General features: G+C 38.1%; 1 long non-coding RNA gene across 1 annotated transcript; it reads left to right on the top strand.

Moving 5' to 3' along the window:
* Positions 1-15,612: 15,612 nt before the first annotated feature.
* Positions 15,613-17,521, top strand: LOC144992571 (uncharacterized). Its single transcript, XR_013656633.1, has 4 exons — positions 15,613-15,634; positions 16,535-16,609; positions 16,919-16,972; positions 17,050-17,521. It is a non-coding gene; the product is annotated as an uncharacterized LOC144992571 (long non-coding RNA).
* Positions 17,522-19,187: the final 1,666 nt, after the last annotated feature.

Raw genomic sequence — 19,187 nt, 5'->3', positions numbered from 1 at the left:
TCTTCTATTTTTTCAGTAACATCCAGAATACCACCATTTTTGTTAACAAGTACTGCAGTCTTACCTCTTTTCTGCCCCCCACCTTTATGCTTGCTCATACAGTCAAGTCAGAGAGACTCTAGAATCCCGTTCAGGGTGTTGTCGTACCTCTGTCAGCACTCCAAAATCTTTCATCCTATTTGAAAGAGCCAGTAATGACTAAATTATTCTCCTTTGTATAATGAAAGAAAAGACAAAAATAAGAATATTTGCTGAATCTTCTATTCTAAAACCCCTCCAGACTCTGCCTGCAGGAAAAAATAGTAGAAAATATGCTGGTCCACACTTCAAGATTAAACATTCTTACAAAGTAAAATATAGTCAATACAGTGTAAAAAACAGCTTAAATACAATTAATTCAGTATAATTACTTTCTCAAGAGGACAGCATGAAAGAAGAGATTAATAACGTGGAGAACCTGGGAGGGCGGTGACATATTCTTCACCTTCTTTCCCCTCTTGCTCATTTCCTTTCAGTCCTTCTTCTTCTGGAACAGCTGAAAAGTCTGAGATACATTATTGGAGCTAATCAGAGTGGAATGAGGAAAGCGCTGAGGTGAGACAGCAGAAATTACCTCCCTCCTCAACCTGCCTCTGTGCCCTCTTTCACTGATTCTCTGTCTACATGTTCTGATCGAAGTAGAGGAGGCTGACGGGGAAGATTTTGCAGCTGGCTTTTAGGGCTGTGAGTATTAAAAACACATTTGAAATAAACACGTTAAAATAAAGTTGAATTGTGATGTCTTTTCAATACCAATACTTTGTTGAATTTCTTTCTTTTTTTTTTTGATTAATGCCAATTATTAAGTGTCTCATTTTATAGGACATTACCCTCTGATTGCACTCATATTGAAATAAATTTGTCTTTTCTAATTTGTGTGTGAATGTAGAAGACATCTCAAATCAAGAGTGTGTGCCACAGAGTGTGTCAGCAGCCTTTAAATTGCCTTTTCTATTACATGTCCTTTTTTGTTTATACATTCCATTTTTGCTAAATAGAATTCTGGCACTGTATTTTCTGCACCACTGGGTGTACCGAAGTGGACCGTTTGTGAATGGTCTACTTCCGAACTTTTTTTATATATAAGGTCCACTGAACTACATGGTGCATCAAGCAAGACAAAAAAAGTCAAGTTACGCTCCCACCACCCTCTGTGTTGAAGTGTCCACTTCCAGTGAAAAGCTTATTTAAACATAAGTTTAAGCGCTATTTGGGCTTCTACGTTCAAAACTCTAGCATCTCTAAAATGTGCAGCCATTGAATGTGCGTTGATAGATTGAACTTTGACCTATCTGGAGCCAGATTAGGTTTTGACGTATGGATGGCGTCCTTTTCAAATCATTTTAAAAATTGATCATGAAGGAGAAAGTAATAATCGCGGTTTGTGCCCGTGGGATTTGCATGAAACCAATTATAAACTATCTGCATAAAGCTTTGAAAGATGAAAGCCTGAAGCAGGATTCCTGAGATTTGCAACATTTCACAGCGTCTTCCAACTGTAGTTGGTGGACACATGCTGGTAAAGCGCCTCCCTGCATGTTCAGTGTGAACACCATGAGCGAAATGCGTGTTCAGGAGCGCGTAAAGCGCGTAAAACATCCATAGCTGAAAATGTGTACGTAGCTTCAGAGAAGAGTCTGTGAGTCAGTCTGATATTTTGTTAACTGTGTTCACAGTATTTCTAGAACTTGCTTGTGACATGCTACTATGACAAAGAGGCAGAGGCGTTTGCATCCAGGTGCAACTGCGTTTTATGTATTGTAAGTTTTGTAACACTCAGACTGTCAGCAAAAACAAGACTTTGCACCAAGTGAGGCCCAGTGCCTGATTAAATACACTGTTGGTGATTACTGAATGCAGAACAGCTGGTGGAAGCACAAGGAATAGTGAGCGGTGGCTGATGGGAGATGTAGTGAAAAGGAGAACCAAGTCAATACTTTGCAGACGGCTCCCTCTGGTGGTCATAAAGGCAGACAGATGTTTGAGTCCCGACAGCTACATGTTGGTGTATTAACATTACCTTGTTTGAACCATGCAAAATCTATAGTCTAAAAGCACTAAAACATACTGAGCCCAGGAACTGACATGGGTAAAATAATAAACATTCAGTTCCCACAAAATAATATTCCATTCCCTCGAAATAATATTTCCTTCCCTCGAACAGTGGCGGTTTTTGATATGGGCAATGTGGGTGGTCGCCCAGGGCGGCACTCCATAGGGGGCAGCATTTGCCATGCCCGATGCGTTACACATAATGTGCTACTACATTCAAAGAGGAAACTTGGAGCTTTTAATTTGAAATTGCTTCAGCTGCCGACACTTTACGCTTTTATCTTAACACAACAGACTCTTAAGAATGTCTGCATCCTATTTCCTCTTCACGCTTATGGTGCAAAAAAAAAAAAAAAAAGATGAAATAACTCAGAGTGAAACAACGTAAAACAGGCACATGAAAAGGAATTAGGCAGAACAAACACCCGTGCTCAACCCAATTTCGACAAAAGCAGGCAATGGGGATTATTTCCCACAATTCCTTGCTCCGACACAGCAGACCCGACACGCACGTGACCACCGCCCTCTGCTGCAAGACGCTTGCGGCCACACCTCTTTGCGGTAGTCTTTGGAACATAAGTCAAAAAACTCGAGATGGGGGCGCAACTCGCCGGTGGCTGGCTGAATCACACTAACAGGTGATTGGGAGTCTTTTTCTATCTGACAATCAACTCTGGGCCGCAGCTGCGCCTCCCGTCATAGAGACGGAGCCGCGTGTGTCAGAGGGAAGGGGAGGGGTGGTGGGCGCAGACCATTTTTTATGGATTGAGTTTTTTTGGAGGATTTCTACTGTTGGTGTTGCACAAATTTAGGGAAATGCCAAATATTTTTGGAGTAATCCCACTGATGAGTTCTATTATTTAGTCTTTAATGTTTTATAAGACCTAAACATATTAATCACAATAAGTTTTTTTTTATCTAATCCCTCTGATATGTTTCACAAAGACACACACAGGACGTCACACATTAAGAAATTATTGCTAAAAAGGAAGCAGGAGTTCGGCTCTAAAAAAAAAAATGCTCTAAAAAATGATAAAAGAGCAAAAAAAAAAACCCGAATTATTTGATTTGTAATTTCTTCTTAATATTTCCAGGCTTTCTTTGTTTTGTTCTGCAGCATGTTCATATTTGTATAATTTTGACAGAATATATTTCTATGGAGAGCAAAATATTAAAAGTTATTTAAGGTTTAACCTGAGTTATTCTGGATTAATGTTCCTGTTTTATTCATATTTATGTTCAAAAAGTTCAGTTTAAAAGGCTTAAAAGTTTATCTTTAGTGTGTTCAGTAAATGTTTATCTTCTTCGGCCCAAAACCTTAAGCGTGTTTTTAACTTAGGCCCCTGTGTGACTGAGTTTGACACCACTGTAATAAGAGTCTAGAAAATTCATGCATTCATGTTTTTTGTGTAAAATGGCTAAATAGAAGATAGGGAACACAACAGGATGTTGTCAAATTTTGTATGTGTGCGGGGGGGGGGGTTACTCGCCCAGGGAGTAAGTTAGTGTAGAACCGCCACTGCCCTCGAGGTTCCCTCAAAATAATATTAGGTTCCCTCAAAATAATTCATTTGTGTGAACGAATTAATTATTTACTTGATTAGTCATTCATAAACACGGATGTTAGCAATACTTGGATTTACAGCAGATACTTTCACATTTCTATCCGTGTGTGTGTGTCTCATTACATTGCATGGAAGACACTGAGGATGTTTAGAGATCAGATTTATTTATTTTAAAAAGCTCTACAAAAGCATTGGTAATCATGTCTCCATGTCTGCGTTCATTCACAGCCCGGTCTCTGTTCTTCCGCAAAAGTCGCTCTCCACCACTTCTTCAGTGTCTCTGTGACACAAATCCGTTCAAGAGGGGAAAAATAAAAACAAGAATGCTCTATTTGTTATTTACTCTATGAAAATTAGAAAAATATAAAAAATTTAGGATGCCCAAGCTTGCTGCTTCCCCATACCGCAGCGATTCTCCGGACATAGGTCGCTTGAGCTATGAGCTATGTGCTAGGAGCTCCGGCCCACCGAGGAGCTTGTCATGCCGGCATTCGGGCAGTTGGCTGGCCGGAAGATGGACAAGCAGCTGCTGTATGAAATATTGTGGTTTAGGGTTGAATAGGAATAATAATATTCAGGACTTGTCTTTTATTAACATACTCGTTAGCAGTCACCTAACATCCAAAGCTACATGCTCCGTGTCCCATCATGCATCACAAATATCCCATAATGCATCTCGACCAATCAACGTATTTCAGTAACTGTGGTGCATTCAAAGACAACAATGTGTATCAGAATATTATTTCGTTCCCACACATTGATTATTCCGTGGGAACGAAATATTATTTTGTGGGAACGCTTTATTTATTTAATTTACCAATGTCAGATCCCGAGCTCCGTAAAAACAAACGTTGCCATCACTACATTAACTCCCAACCTTTTTACGAACACAAACAAACACAGTTTGACACTGCTACACATTAGCATAGTCGCAATAACACCCAACCTTATTTTGACATTTTGACAGAGTGCCGTGTGCCTGTTAAAATTTCTTCAACCTCACTAGGAACAACCAGAATCAAGGATTATAATGCACAGTGTTGTTGTTTTTATTGAAAAAAGAAAGCTTTCAATGTGCCTTATAGTGCTGAAATAAATATGGTACTTTAGAAAGAGACATGCACAGTCAAGCTTTAAAGCTAATAGCTACAAAGCTTTCTTAGAGTCCTGACAGGTGGTTAAAAATATAAAAAAATTAAAAACATAAAGTTAACTTAAAAGGGCATTCTAAGATCACACATAGGTACACATTTCTTGGTCCAAGAAAAATAAACAGACCTAGAGCTTTTATTTGCCACTTTTCTCCTTCATTGGCAGATCAGGTCATGACTTTGGAAGATTATCTAATGGAGTATCCAGACACTCCTCCACCTACCACCCTAACACAAACAAACAAGCTTTGCCTTGTTGTACTTGCATCAGTATGCTATCACCTCTTCAGCGTCTGTCACCACAAAGGATGATCACCAAGTTTTACCGAGCAGTGACAGGCCCTATGCCTGTTCTCATTGTCCCTTCTGGCAGGCCATTTCTCCCCCTGTCCTTTTGCATTATCTCTTTATACAGAGAGTTCTTTGCCTGCGGATGGACAAGGGGGCTTAAAAGGTTCATTAGCATTTATTTTTGTTCATTTTATGGTGTCCTATGGAGTGTCACACTGCCTCTGCAGCTGGACTGACCCCATGGTTAATCACTTTAACAGCCCATAAACACAGACGAAGCCTGCAGATGACAACCCAGCACAAACCACATCTGCAGCTCACCAGTGTCTTCAAATAGGTGTCTGAGGTGTCATTGTCTCTGAGGGTTGCCTTATGGGTAGATGCATAATAAAGCCAAGACTATAAAATTAAATCTAAATGGCACAGCCCTGCCTGTGGCTTCCACAGCAACTTTTGGGAAGCAGACTGTGAACTGTGGGAGCTGCAGTGGAGGCTGATAGTTCAAGCAGATTACAAAACACCAAATTATGAACCCATTTAGGGTAGAGGTGTGAAAGGTTATGCTCTGTTGACATAAAATGTTAAACAGCGCAAACTTAATTTGAGCCTTTTAACCTTTGTGCCACAAAGTACAAAACCTGTAGCAGACCAAAAGAAGCATCTGAGTCAAGACACTCGTGTTAAAGAGTGCAGTAAATCTACTCTAATGTCTTTTGAATTGTGAAATATTTACATTATTTGTATTTGCAGAGTCATTTCAGGTATCTTGTCATTGTCTCTGGACTACTGACATATTGCATAATCAGATCCCCCTTAAAATCTAACTGCAAACAATAAAAGATCACAGCTCTGCAGAAAAAGAAGAATAATCTAAAAGAAAAAACAGGTCTTCAATGCTGCATTTCCAGTCATTTCAATTGTACCTAGATATCTGAACTATACCACACGTCCTCCTAGGGTGAAAGCGTTGTTTTTGATTCCTGTGGCAAGTCCTGGTCAGTCTTCACCTTCAACTCAGGACTTACAAAAAATGGGTTTTGAAATTCTTTGTCTTGGTTACTTAGTGACCTGACCAGGGTGCACTCTGCCTTACTTAGATATAACTGGTAAAGGCTTAGATGACACACTTCACAAACTCATTAAAGAACTGTGGCTTTCTCCTGAGGCAGACCAACGTTGAATAAGTGGTGTCCCAAAAATATGCCTCCTCCAAAGTCGAGAACTGTGACATGGCATCATGGAGCCCTCCAGATTCACTCCAACTTAATCTCTTAAACTACCATTTCACATGACTGGCAACGAGTGACAGATAGGACAGGGGTGTTGAATAGATCTCCTCATGTCCTAATGTGATAGAGAGAAAAATGGAAAACTTTCAAAGTTCTGCAGCAGACTTGCAAGTTACAGGTGTAACAGAGAAGCAGTGGGGTCTGGGAGATTATGAGGTTTTTTGGGACTGAGGAGAGAAAGAGGTGGAGAAGTCTGACATCACTCCTGAATTGAATCTATTGACTAACATGTGCAGCCCCATACCTTCTCTTTGAAGCCTGTGATCTTTTGTATTTTCGGCCACAGATGAAGTGAGCCCTGCCATAACTTGCTCTCCAGACTTCCCCTTTGAACCCATTTGCTATTTTTGATTTCTTTGTCGGCTGTTCTCCACAATTCTCAGTGATTTTCTGTCTCCACTTTTTTGTGTTTAGTTGCTATGTGAGGTCACTTGTGATCTAGGCTCAGAAATAGTGGCATTGATATGATTGCCACAGAATGGCTGCATGCCTCACGTGATTTTCCAACAAAACCCACTCTGATGTTCTTTTGACTGAAGGTTGCTACTGCAGCAAGCCTGTTTGTGTGAATGTTGAGAAAGTCATACAAAATAGAACTAATCTAAATTTCTGCCAGCAGTGTTTCTCAACTTAGATAAAAAGTGACAGTTTACCAGGACAAATTGTTTTGTTTCAATAAAATCTACTAAGAATTAACAAGTAAACTTTTACTATTCCCTCTGCAAGAACAGTTAACATTGGAATGTTAAGCCTTTTTTAAAATCTGTTTTAGAATCCTTAATTGGCTCAATCATTTATTTCCTAACAAGTAACATAACGGTGTGTGTAAAGCTATGTCTGCACCACCCTCGGCAACATGCTTTCAAGTGACCACTTCCAATGAAAAGTCTATGTAAACGTGTGTATATGTGTGTATATGTGCATATTTCAGGCTTCCATGTTCAAAACGTTTGTGTTCACGTGTAACTATGCACATTTCTAAGAGTGTTTTGTACAAAACGCATGAGCATGGAACGTGTGTTGAAAGTTACACCAGTTCAAACTTTGATCAAAGACAAGGATTTGGTAGTGACGCATGGATGGCGTCCCTTTTCATTCATGGCAGTGCCAACCATTGGGAAATAGATCAATCAGGCGAACATTAATAATTGTTGTTTGTGCCCGGATGTATTTGATTCCAGGTCTTTCATAAATCGGAAAAGAACTTAGGAAGAAAAACACCTCGAGCAAGATTTGTGAGATTTGTACTACTTTGACATTTCGCACCAAGTCTTTTCTAACTGAAGTTGGTGGACAAAAAGCCCCTCCCTTCTTCTCCAACGTGAACACTATGGGCTAAATGTGTGAAAGAACGTGCGTCACATGTCCGATGTGAACGTAGCTTGACGGTGGTGGAGGGGTGATTAATAGTAGAGAAAAACAGTAGTTTTCTAGTAGTAAGAAATTAAGTCAATCACCAATAATATCTTAATGACAAATTCCCATTTTTTATATCCATAACACTATTTTGTCAGTGACTTTTCTCAGGTTTGCATAATTCTTATAAATATTTCTTAATAATCTTTTGTGAGTGTATTTTTCAACTTTAACATTCTCTTTATTTGACTAAATATATATATATCAGTGCTGAAGAAACAGGGATTTAAAGTGCAGGCAAAACGGGTTGGGCAGGGAAATGTTGAATCTCTGTGAAACGTCTGCCAAAACCAACACATCTTCAGCAGCTTTTTATGCATACTTTTTACTCCCTGCTGTTTTTGTTGCGATATTTGTACTCTTATCAAGTGGGTGGGTGTGTAGCAAAAAAAGGATTGGGGATGTTAATAATACACATGACATGTGTCATAGAGTTCAATATTTGTGTCTCAACCTTTTACTCTTAATGACATGCATCACCTTACGATGAGACTGAGTAAAATTAGCAAAAGACCAGATATTTGTTGAGAACATTTGCTTTCAGTTGTTGTATTCAGTTTCTGCATTTGTAGGGGGTGGGGGGCTTTTCCATCATAACGTGAAATGACCACTTTCTTGTGTAGAGTCCCTGTGAGAGTCATTATTCCTGATTCAGTCAACAATAACGGATGAAGGGGATGTGAGATGACAGCCTCTGTGCTTTTTGATGTCTCCGGGGCGGGGGCACTCGTAGCCCCCCTTTTAAAATGAATCCGCAGAGCAACAAAAGTAATCAAACCTCTTCAACATCAGACTAAAGGATTATGCTTTCTTTTCCACAATGCCACATATTTACTCATTGAAGTGCTCCTCGAAGAAAAGCCCACCAGTTGTGCAGAAGGTAACATCCAGGTCACTGGGGTTCAGGAGAAAGCTTTGTTTGTTTTTTTACACACCACATGTTCTCTGACATTTTAAGGTTGATGTTTCTATTGTTAAGAGGCTGAGGCTGCTTTTAAAGTGAAGGGCTGCATTATGGAACAGGGTTTGGTTTTGTGGAGTGCATTAATCAGTGAGCACAATTCTGGTAATAGTGAATAATGTTATTCCTAAAATAGAAAAAGAAACTAAGCCCAAATATTTTGTTTCTCTGTTGCAAACCATAAGGAACACTAATTTGGTGGGCAACAATTGTCAGGACTTGCAGGTGAGGACACAGCGCAGGACGCAGGAGATCGTAGAAGAAAAATAGTTTTAATGCTCGAAGCTGAACAACCACAAACAAAGCAAGCAAAACGGTCCCGTGATGAGGACAGGGGGGACACAGGTTAAATACTTTCAGCGTGATTTGCCACAGGTGTAAATAATGACATAACGTAAAGACCGCGAGAACGGCACGAAAACCAGAAATACCTTTGTACCTACATAACTACCATGTTATTGGATAGATTCTTTTTTAAATGTACAAAATGCATGAAGTACATTTCAGTGCTTTCTATTTTTTTCTTTTCTCTAAAGAAATAGTTTTATATTCCTAAAGATGAATAAAAACAACTAGTAAAAAAAGAAGATTTTATCGCATTTTATGCATGCGAATATCACAGTTTCTATTTTATAGAAATGTTAAACTTATGTGCGGTTTCTTGTTTAATCTCTCTAGTTTCTCAAAAACTGCATTGTAAAATTAATTGCACTGAAACTGTGCAAAGTTTTCCGCAGAATACAAATAACGCTTTAGGACAAGAATAAGCCATCTTGAACTTGTGTAACCATTGTGGTATTTGACGCATAAGTGTGCATGTGATATAAAATATACTTGGAGAATCACAACTACACGTCTGTGTGCAGATGAGAATGTGGAAATCTGTCTGTCGCACTTTGCTTGCAAAGCTGAAAATACGTTTTTGACTCTTGGTAAATAGTGCATACATATTTAGCATTTTATTACCTTCTTAACAAGCCTGTTGAACACTGAAACCAATCTATAAACACCAGGAGCAATGTGAGATTCAGTGTCTTGCCCAAAGGCACTTCGATACATGGGCTGGTAAGCCGGGAATCGAACCTGCAACCTTCTGATCAGCCCCACAGTCTTATATAAATGTATTTTGCATGTCTTAAAACTGGGTTCAAATTAAAAATATTTCTTTAAAGTCCGTTTTAAAAAAATTTTTTTCCCAAAATTCAGTATTAATAAAAATGTTTACCCATAAAATTTCATTTATTCGTCTTACAACCCAAGCATTTATTTACGGAAGAAAACTTACAACTATACATGCTGTGCTTTTTATTAGAAATACATGCTTTGGTTTGGTTGGATCAAAATACCAATGTTAAATTATAAATGTGATATCATTGTATTGCCTTTTACAGTTGGCTGGTTTGCTCTGCTGTAGGCAACATGTTTTCCTCCCCTAGCCTGGGCATGACAAACAGAGTGCTGACTCTGTGATTTCTCAAAGTGGTTTTGCATTTACCGTCAGTCTCTTTAATCAGGTAATCTGCCACTTTGTCTAGTTATGCACCATTTAGCGGCAATGTACAATAAGCCTTTTTCTTTGTCTGTCACTGTCCTGAATGCATACATTTTGTTTGTTCATCATTATGCTCTCACTTTAGATGCACCTCCTTTAAATGTTGGGAGTAATGGGGGCTTTGTTCCCAAGAAAAATAAGTGTGCCCGAAGAAGACCTTGCCTTCTTTCACAAATGTTCCATATAAAAAAAAAAAAAGGAACAGTAATAGAAAAGAAAGGGGTGCATGGAGATACATGTGCAGGTGGCAAAACCCAAGCAAAGGGAGTATGAAGACTTTTTTGACGGGTTGGACACAAAGGAGGGAGAGGTGCATCATTATTGGCTGGCAAGGCAAAGAGATAGACATGGATTGATGCAGCAAGTTGGAGTGATCAAGTACAAAGATAGACATGTGTTCACAGGTTCAAAAGTGTGACAGAAAGATGGAAGGATTACTTTAAAGAGCTGATGAATGAAGAAAATGTTAGAGAGCACAGAGTGAAAGAGGTGGCTTTTGTATAGCAGAAAGTATCAGTGAGGATGAAGTGAGAAAGACATTAAATAGTAGGAGGGAAAAAAAAGTGTAGGGCTTAGAATTGAGCACTCCCAAAAAACGTCTTTTTTGACAGGGGTATCAAGCATTGTTAAAACATACATATCAAGAGCAACCAATCAGCTAAAGTTTAAACCAATGATACTTAAAGATAGCGGGCAGATTGTTAGTTATGAGTAGACTTTAAGAACTAGGCACCTGCCATGGTTCCTTCATCTACATTTGTTTAAAGTCCCACTTTGATCATCTTTTGATCTATTCCGAGAGTGTTTCCAGTGCAACATTAAACAAAAAAGATATATTTGTTTTTATTGGACATAGTTTCTGAAAGGTTTAATAATAAATAAAATAAGTAAAAAAAATTAAGAATCATTAGACCATTTGTGTGTTGCAGCCATTTTGGCGGTTCTTGAACCTTTGCCAATGACTGAGTCTAGATTAAAAACAATAAAATGAAAAAAATAAGACTTGTCATTGTGTTGAAGAAACTGGAACTACAACCCTTGCTTGTTAGTAAAGTCTTAGTGAAGGCTGTTTTTGGTGTCATGTTCTCCCTTTACTTTTAAAATGGTATGAAAATCTATCCCTTTTACCTCCCTTCCAGCTTAACATATTTAATGTTTTAAATTGATTTTAGTGATGAATGCTCATGACTTTTCCTCCAAAGCTCAGATGGGACACTGTTTGCACAGTGAGATGAAAATCTGTAATTATATCTTCACTTTGCCTTGTTATAATTGATTAAAAGAAAAACGTTATTTTTCTTGGGCTGCATTCATTTCTGAAATTAACATTAATAAACCCAACCTAAACATTTGAAAAGAAAAATGAGCAGTATTTGCAGCTTTTAATCTCAAGACCTTTTTTCTGTCGTTTTGGTGAAAGTCATTAAGCAGAGTACATGTTGTTGATCATTGTTTGAGCTAGGCACAGCAGACTCCACAACAGCACTCATTCTCTATCTGATTTCCATGGTGATGGCCCTATCAGAAGCACAAATTGGAGAGCTTTGCCCTGCAGAAATCAATGAGATATGTGTGCTCAGTCACATCTCTGAAGATAAGGGAGGCTTGATATAAAGGAGAACTGAGAAGAGGACAGAACAGGTGTGCTATTAAAAGACACCCAGGAGGAACTTCTTCAGCCCATGGATAAGTCTCATGGTCTTATATTAGCACAGATGCAAGTGCACAGTGTCTATAAACAAATTATACAGCTAAAGTGGTCAATAGGGAACTGTAGGAACATCTATGGTGGGCCATTTAACAGCTGGGTTAATGTTCTTGTCAGAAGAAAGGAATAAAAAAAAAAAAAAAACTATGATAATCAACATCTTGTTGCATCCACTCAAGGTGTATGGAAGCTTTTACTAATACCATGCATCATTGTGGATGAATTAGTCAGCTTCAACCTTCTGATATTGTCAGAGGTGACTAAAAGCATGCACTTCTACTTTACACGTTTATTAAAATTATTTAGAATTTTAGTAAAAGTTAAAGTGTAGAAAATTTTCTGTCCCCCACATTTGTGTGCGTATAAATGCACATTCTCAAAAAAAATTTGTTTTGTATCCTTCAGTCAGAAAATGACCTTTACATATTTGCATCCTGCTACTGTCCTCCACTCAAAAAGCGGAATTTAATTAACATTTAAAAACATTGTTTTAGAATTTAAAACTGAACATGAAAAAATTAACCAGATTTAGAAATATTTTTTTTTGCTTCTGACAAGTATTTTAGAAGTGATTAGTATTGAAAGTGATTCAGTCTAAGCGGATGGAAGATGCCCCTTCATAAAAATATGCATCAGATGCTTTGCTCTTGACCTTGACAGGGACACTACTGACTCACGTGATTTTATGCAATAACAAAAGCAAAGAGCTCTGTAAAAGCTCAATCCATCAAGCTGTATACCATGAGCGCCTTGTAAACGGCTCCAAGGATACATTTATTTGAAGCATTAAATACAGCTTGGCTTTCTTTTGCTCCTTATTTACCAGTACATTGATTTGACCTCAATTACATTAAGTAAACTGCTGATACAAACAACAGACTTTTAACAGACTTTTAACAACTGTGATTAAAACTTTGCAGAAGAAGCTAGTCAAAAAATCCCTGCACATTTTTTAGTTGACTTAAAAAGCTCTCTGTTCTAATTTGTTATGGCACGCTTGTTTTCTCATGGACGAAGCAATGATTATCACTGGTGATATGAGCAATTAATTTGTTTTTAATAAACATGAGGATGGAAAAGATTCTTTCTTGTCCGCTGCATCAGTAAATAAATCATCTGTTAGGACCAATTTCAATGTATTCAGCAGATAAGCAGTAATGATGAGACAGCAATGAAAGATTTTGTCATCGTGTAAATTTTCCCCATGAGCATTGTTCTTTCACCTGTAACAGAATACCGTAAAGGTTTTCTCAAGTTTTTTTTTTTTTTGCAATGGTATTAAACACTATGCGATCAACTGCATTTTATTCCTGAAAATAGGATTCCACTGTGTGTCTGTTTGGTCTGAAAAAAAACTAAAAGCTCTTTGTTCTTGTGACATGAATGTATTTCAATGGTTAATAAAGCAGAACATGCATACATATGGTCAAAATAATTTATCTAGGTTTAAAGTGACTTGAGAAACATTTTGTTCAGAAACTTCACTTAAAATGAAAAATATTTCCTCTTTTTAACTTGTACTGACAGAAACCAGTGAGTAAGAACCAAAACTCAGGGGGCCAAGCTTGTGGCAGAAAGATGCAACAAGTGATGTGACGGTCTGTCGAGTAGTGGAGGAGTTTCCGTGAAGCGCGCATCGAGGCTTACTTCAGAGGAGGAGCTGAAAAAGTGATGACGTCCGAGGCTTCACTGCCTGGCTGTACTACATGACTGATTCATGAAGTGGTTCAGACTGTGCCGCAAGGCTTGATTGAAGCATCAATCAGTCTCCATTCAATGAGACTGACATGAGATTTAGAGGAAATTGTTGTTTTTAAAAAAATAAACCAACGTGTCTCATAATCAATAATGCATGCCCATACAGTATCTCAGTATTACAAAGGCGGAATCATTATCCACAGTAATAAAAGGCTCTATGAGATTGATATTTTGGTACAGTTTTTCCTCAATATATAGAGTACAAAGGTTGAATTTACACAAATTTACATGCAAGCGCAGCATGTCTGTCTGCAGTGTTGACAGATTTGGCAAAAACAATTTGAGTAAATACCCTCCCAATTTGTGCGGAAAAGCAGCGCAATCTAGCGACATTGTCTGTCTGTGTAAACAGCGCATCTCCTTCTCTCTCGCTGCTCCTAACACCTAGCCCCTCCTCTCCCTGCTTTATCGAAGAGCTGAGTTGTTAAAGAGCCACATATTTGCACCAAAAGCAGGATTTTTGTTGTGTTGTTTATATTTTATATTTCTTACAGTGTTGTTTACTTTTTTCACTAGTGACTAGGCATATACTTGTATAGCACTTTTCTGCCTGCTTCGAAGGCCCAATGCGCTTCACAGCCACTGTCCCCATTCACACTGCGGCTCCGCTACAGAATACTGGTGCCAACCTTCGACCAGAGGCAAGGTTGTCTGCTCAAGGACACTTCGCCATTTCAAAGTTTTGACTGCATGTGTGTTAGGATGTATCAATAACAGGCAACCAGCAGATGCCACTATTTGTAGCTGAAATGTTTTGAGAAAAAGTATTGATCTCAGCCCAGTTGTGTGGAAGTTGGTAAGTGCTTTATGAGGTGTCGATTTGGCCATCATTACCCAACACTACATGCAACTTCAATAAATAAAAATAAACATGTGCAAACAATAAAACACAAGAGGCAAAAAAAACAATAAAAAACAAACAAACAACACCTTATATGGTCATCTTTACAAGAGCTAAGTACCGAGTGATCAGTGTCCGTGCTCTTGCCAACAAGTGATTTATAGCTTTGATTTTCAGTGGAGAAGTACTGATTAGGACTTTGAAGCTTCGACTAACTAGCTTCAGCTGGTCTGGGCTCCATGTGAGTTCATGTAACAATGCTTTCATCAATGTGCTTATAACAAAATATAAAAGGTAACCTAGTAAAAAAGCCTTCATGTAAACCAGTGTAAAAGTTTAAAAAAAGTCTTCATTTAGTATTAGTACCTTTAGTGTCGCTTCATTTCAAATAACCTTTAGGGAAATGATGGACTGACATCATCATCCAGTCAGCATTGTCCCATAGTACCTACCTTTTCAGGTTTCTTATTGTGTTTGTTTTTTTATGCTTTTTTTACTGAAGCAGGAAAAAGGTAGGTACTAACATGTAGATTCACTGAAAAAACGGGAAAAGTGGGGTTGTTCAATTTACAAATACTAAACATGTTTGTTTAATATGAACAAATTATGTTTACCTTCGAAACATAATATAATCTTGAAAATCACACATAATGTCTTGCTGTGTTACTTTTATATATTTAAATAATGTTGACAAAACATGAAATAGTTATGCTTGATCCTTTGCCCCTTAATTTTGGAAAAGTAAACCCCATCGGTGAAGAAGCATTCCAGGAGGAGAAACTTTGCAGTCAGCCATTTTAGAGAAGCTGCAAGCACCTGCTGGCTGGAGGAGCTTAAAAAAGGTAAATTAATTTAATCTAACAAATTGATTGAAGGAAATGAACGGCGTTCATTTATCATTACTGTTATTTTTCACGGGGAAGAGCTTTGTAATCCACTTTTGTCGTAGTTATCAAAGTTAAGGCTCTGCGCGCCACTTTTGTCGCTGGTGCCACAGCCCTCGGACGGCAGGTAGGGGGAGATGAGCGCGGTAAATTCTTTCACGTCAGATTCAGCGGTAAACACGGTGATTTCAAACGATGTGCGGGGAAGAGTGGCAAGTAGTTATGCCGTAGGAATTCGCTTTTGACAAAGGGGCAGTGGGCGCTCGCGGGCACGGCGGTTTATTTTTTTTCCCACAGGCGAAAAACTTTGCCATGGGGATTCATCGTCACTAAGTGGATTTCCTTTTGCTAAATTCTGCGTTGAGACCGAAATTGAAGGAAAATGTGAGAAGCTATCATTACTATTGTCATTATTTCGTTTTTCCATACCGTTCCACCATGAGCTAGTTTAAGGACGGCATTATTTGACCAGCAAACAGCACCGCACTTCGGTCTCAGTCAGCTGTCAATCATTCTCCGTGCGCGTCTCGTGCACAGAATGCGTTCGGTTTGTCCAGTTTACATAGATCTTTGGTTTCAATCAAAGCTTTGTTTTCATTCTATGATGCTGAACATATTTTTCTATGGAGACTTTAGCTTTGAGAGTTTAAAATGGAGTGAAAATATTTATGTCCTTTTGGAACAAGTAGTAAAAAGTTTACAGCCTTAGTTATATTAATGTCTGTAATACTACTTCACAGATTCCCCCTATTTGATAAATTAATATGGGAATCCTTTATGGGTGGGGGGATTAGCTACTCCCGATCTGCTAGTTTAGTTTTGCAGTTTCCATCTCAAAATTAGCGGGTTCTCATTAAGCGTGGTTTGAATCCTGTGGTGGGAGGGGGGTGTCAAATGTTCTTTCTGGTCTAATTTCTTAAGAATATTTTTGCAGCTATTGATTTCAAACCAATGCATATTTAGTTAATAAAATTATACAACAAAGCTGTGGAAGTGTCACTATATTTATTTCCTGATTAATTTACAGAGCTCATCACACAACACTTCCAACTGCTCCTCCCTGATCATGCTGGGGTCCATGCTCCAGTCTTCACTGAGTCAGGTGGGTCACCATGCATTTACTATATATTACTGGAATTATTGTCTCCTGGATTGTCATCGAATCGTGAGGTAATCAAGATTGCCAGCCCTACTCTTTACACACACCTTTTATGCAGAAAGATACATACATAATAAATAATGAAATTGATGGTTGATCAGTTATCCCACTACCTCTGTTAACATGACACTAAGGATATAATGATTTTGTTAACCCAGTAACTATAACATTTATTGATGAGCCAAGGGTAAGAATTGTATTTTTCTGAAGTTTGCATGTGAATTTAAAATTTGTTGACTCTTTGTATTTCAGACTGCTGACCTTCTCGCCAACATAAGCAGGTGCAGGGGTTTATTCAAAGTACAGGTGAGTTGTGTAATCTAGACGTTTTAACTAAACTTCAAATGTAAACTGTGCACACAAATATTTTCTGTGTTCTTTAGAATGAAGACCATGCAGCAATCCAGGAGGCAATCGAGGACACCACGGTGGGAACTTCCCTCCTAATGGAAAGTGGTGAGGAAGAGGACATTCTCATGGTCCACATCTCCCAGGCTGTGGTGGTCGACCCACCAAGTGTCAGAGTGGCAGTTGCCAAGGCTTTTTTGGCCTTATTTACAGCACAAATCTGATTACCATCCTCATCTCAGAAACACATTTGAAGTAATCCAAAGAAAAACTGTAATAGAGTTGTAGGGCAAAGTTGTGCCTAAGGTTTCAGGCTTAAAGAGCCGACTCTTTTAATAAAAATGACCTTTAAAAAGTTTTTCCTAAGAAAGGATTCCAGCTGTTTGCTTTGGCTCTGTTATCTTCTGTTTAATAAAAATAGCAAGCCCAATTTATATTGATTTGTACTTTATGCTACACTGTAAACATATTTTTCAAGTTTAGATAATAAAAAAGTTAAATCTGAAATTTGTGTTCAGTGTCAGATGTTCATTGGACTGTAATAATGCATTTGCTTTAAATAATAATCTGCAATTGCAATTTTATTTTTCAATATAAATTTTATTAAAATAATTTATAAATTAAAATGAACTATGTAGGTAATTTAAAACAAATAATAGTTTTGCTAAATTTTTATTGTCTTTTAAATTTTTGAAAAATTATGGTAAATGACATAATAAAATCTTGTTTTTTTCTGTAAAATTATTAGGTGCAGAAACAAAGAAGCATTCATTATGGTAGAACATGATTTTATTATGTGCAATAATTATATTGGTTCAACATGATTTTTTTGCGCGCAACCGATGTCCATGATTTTTTTATGTCAATCCAACAGATCTTTTTTTTCAGTGTTGTCACAAACAAGTTCTGAAGGTTACTGTGAATTAGGTTAATCTGACTGACAGATTTATCTCTGACTCCTTTGTCTGGCTTAATGTGCCTTTTAGTTTGGAGCACCTTATATATGACATAATTATGAAAGTGAACCATACACTGCTGGTTTCCGGAAAATATGGCAGTTGGGACGCAGAAGATTTTGAAATGTTCTAATGTTGCAGTGGTCTGTAAACTGTAATTCACTGCAACAAACAGTTTTTTTAAGAGCACGGTGATCAGAGCTTGCTTCGTTTTTAAACTTTACGAAAGCCATTTCTTTTAACAGTTTTTGCTCTGTGAAGTTAACTTTGTTTTTGGTTAAAAATAAATACAAAGCCAGTGACAAGTTCACAGTTTGCGCAAAGGAAAACTTTGGATTCCCATGAAATCAAAACATTAAATCTCTTTTAGGGACACTACTCTTTTTGTGATCTTGTATTTCCTGATGTGCAAAGAAAACATCACTTTTCTTGCTGTCTTTAGTGTCTCCTGTGTACATTCTGTCTCTTTTGGTCTCCTATGTGCACACCTAAAGCCTTTGTCTTCACCTGTTGTTCTTGCACCTGCACCCTGAGGATGCCACTCAGAACACATCTTGAGTCAGGTATCTTATCCTCCACTTCCAAATCACTGGTGCAACACCTCAGAATGCCAATAACAAGCCATTAGTGGTCTCCACTCAACATGTGCACTTTTAGAGAGCTAGCACACAGCTCCACAGGGGGTTACCCACTCCTTGTATGTGTGTTTGTGTGTTTTTCTATAATCGTAATGCATTGGAGGAAAAAGTCTCAATGCATGTAAACAATAAATAAATAAACAATGCTATGAGATGGCCACACTTTGTTACTCCTCCAAAAATCCTACTTTTACCCCAACTTTCACAAATCTATCAATGAAACGACTGAGGACTAGAGAGTCTGGAGAGTTTGTTTAACTGTTTTAAAGAATAAGTCAGAGCAGACTTACATATTTCTGTCTCCGCGCTTGTTGTACCTGGCAATTCTTTCTAGGTCACCCTAGATTTATAATTGGGCCCAAGGTGGGACGCTGACTTCAGAGGCAATTGGTCACATCTCTGCCATTAACACCTTCAGCATACACACACTACTTCATACTTTCTCACATCAAGACACCTTCTCTTTTTGGGTAAAAGAGTACATCTGAAGTGAAGTAGCTCATGGCCTTGACTAAAGGCTTAGGCTTACACTGGTCTGTTTACAGTGTGTCTTCATTGCATTGTGTTGTCACAAATAAT

Source organism: Oryzias latipes, chromosome 6 (genome assembly GCF_053564925.1).
Source record: "Oryzias latipes strain Hd-rR chromosome 6, Olatipes_Hd-rR_3.1".
Classification (NCBI taxonomy): Eukaryota; Metazoa; Chordata; class Actinopteri; order Beloniformes; family Adrianichthyidae; genus Oryzias; species Oryzias latipes.
This window is presented reverse-complemented; position numbering and strand designations above follow the sequence as displayed.